This window comes from Peromyscus californicus, unplaced genomic scaffold (assembly GCF_007827085.1).
Source record: "Peromyscus californicus insignis strain IS unplaced genomic scaffold, ASM782708v3 Scaffold_9__1_contigs__length_137607984, whole genome shotgun sequence".
In the NCBI taxonomy this organism is placed as follows: Eukaryota; Metazoa; Chordata; class Mammalia; order Rodentia; family Cricetidae; genus Peromyscus; species Peromyscus californicus.
Window position 1 is genome coordinate 87356725 of NW_026294617.1, and position 2481 is coordinate 87359205.

The 2481-nt window shown below is 39.4% G+C and overlaps 1 pseudogene; it reads right to left on the minus strand.

Annotated features, from left to right (window-relative positions):
• Nucleotides 1-1231: 1231 nt before the first annotated feature.
• On the minus strand, nt 1232-1912 carry LOC128106479 (40S ribosomal protein S8-like; annotated as a pseudogene).
• Nucleotides 1913-2481: the final 569 nt, after the last annotated feature.

The following is a 2481-nucleotide window of genomic DNA, read 5'->3' on the forward strand; positions in this document are numbered from 1 at the left end:
ACTAGCTCATAGACAAGGTCACATTCTGAAATGTAACAACATGCCATTTATATGATTGTTTTATGACACAGCAACTGCTCTAAGATCATCTTCAGAGCTAGCTGGTCATTATATCTTCTTACAGAGATTTTGTGGTAAAACACAGAATCTTCGGATGTGATCACAGCTTTCTGATATGGATGATGAGATTCCAGATTAGCAAAGACAGGAAGCCAGATTGCTTCTTCACTGTCCTTTCTTCTTGGCTTGCTGCTTTGAAGCATACACGTGGAAAGTCCAGACAAAGGCTCCGGAAAAATCTTTCACCAGCAGCTTTCCTGCATTATAGTCACCTGACTCTCCCTGTTAATTCATTTCCATTAGGCCCAATCCATAAGAAGAGGTGCTACTGTTTCTTTACTAGTGTGATACAATCCCATACTGATAAGGACTGAGCTATTTTGATATCATTCTCATATTTTTTACACTGAGTGTCCCAGTTTGGCATGGGTGAAGGCTTTCTTACTGAATAAGGAGGAATGTTGCCATTCCTAGCTACTGTGGGGGCAGATGCACAGGAGAGCATACCTATGCTTCCACATGGAGCCAGGGATCTCATGAGCCAAACCTGTATTTTCAATTCCAATTTAACAGCCAGGGTTGATTAATTTTTAAAAAAATTCTCAGTGTAACCATGAGAATTTTTGTGAAAATATTAACATAAGACCTTACTTGCTTTATCCTATAGAATATATTAATTGGTTTCAAAATAATAACAGAAATATTATATTGAAAATGAGACTAATGAATAAAATTTATTTCTCTACAACTTGGTTCTTATCCCGATATACCACACTAGATAATAGTTATTAAAATATACTAAGGCCACTTAAGTGAATACTTTTATTTCTCTAATCGTCTTATGGTTATGCAACCAACTTGAATATACACCAAATTTATTAGTTAGTTAGTTCATGTCCATTTTCTAGGTTTTTTAAAACTTATGTATCTCAGAGAACATAAAACAAAATGATTAAAAAGTCAAGCCATGTAATAACTTACGTTGAGATGAAGCTTATTTCTAATACTATTCCCTCCTCCTTTCTAATACTATCCCCTCCTCCTTCCAACAATTATCTTATTTTTAGTAACAAAAACTTATATATGTATGTTTTGTATGTGTACATGAGCACAGATATGAACTTGCATTTTTTTCAAAAATTCTCCTAATTGCAGACACAATATTTTTTTATAGAACAATAAACATCTTTATTACATGAGCTATGAATGATGTTTTATTTGCCTTTCCGGGCTTTGATCTTCCTCAGATAGAACTCCAGCTCCTTGCCTTCTAGCACATAGCCATCTGCTCTGCTACACTGGCCTGGTCTTGAGGCAATACAGGCAAGAAGCTTGCCCTGCTGGAACTGCTCCTCCAGTTCTGATTTTAACTGCTGATTTTAACATTCTTTTTCCTTTCATCATATTTCTTTTGGATTTTGTTTGATCGTTTTTTGTTTAATTAATATTTCTTCCTCTTCAAGAGTCAGCTTGGCCCCCTTCTTGCAGCCCAGGGGCAGTGCATAGAGAGACTCATACTACTGTCAGTATGGTGTGCTGTCGATAAGCACGATGCAGTTCTTCACCAGGGTCTTGGTGCGGACCAGCTCGTTATTGGATGCATTGTAGACAACATCAATGATCCGTGTTTTCCGAGTACAACACTCCGAGGCCCAGGAAAAGTTCCCCACATCCAATCTTAGGGCATGGTACTTCTTATTGCCTCCTCGGACTCGGACTGTGTGTATACGACGAGGGCCAATCTTCATGTTGGCAGCAGGCCGTCCCAGCTCATACTTCCGCTTCTTGTGGTAGGGCTTTCTCTTACCCCCGGTCTTGCGCGCTTGTGCCAGTTGTCTCAAGACATGCCCATTGCTCGGCGCTGGCTGGAAAGAGCTGCAGACACAATATTTTTTTGCTGAGTTAGTTCCTCAGTGAAAACACTTGTTGGTTGTCATGCTAATTCAGTGTCTATTCCAGATGATACCTCCATCAGTTTGGAGCTACAGGATTCTGAATGCTGACGCCCATACCCTGAACTGCATCTTTGTCCTAAAGCTGAGTTTTAATTGGTGTTTGCTGTGCTCCAACTTCCTCGGTGTTATATTTTGTCTGATCTCCTTGGAGTTGAGAAGCAGTCACCTTCTGCACTGTATGAGTTCTTGAATTTGTGGACTCTGTTCAATTTCTCTCTTGTCCACTAAAGGATCAAATATCTGAACTTACGTCAACTTCTGGCTCCTTGTTGGAAGCAGTCAGCTGTAACCAAAACATACAACTAACATTTTGTTTTCTGAACTCTTCACTAAGGCATATACATTCACTTGACAGGTGATCTGCCTTCCAGGTTAGTGACAGTTTTATTCAATGCTTCTCACTGTGTAAAATGGACCACCATTTCAGCTTCTGACTGCAGTTTCCATTTTTCTGACGCATAGACCA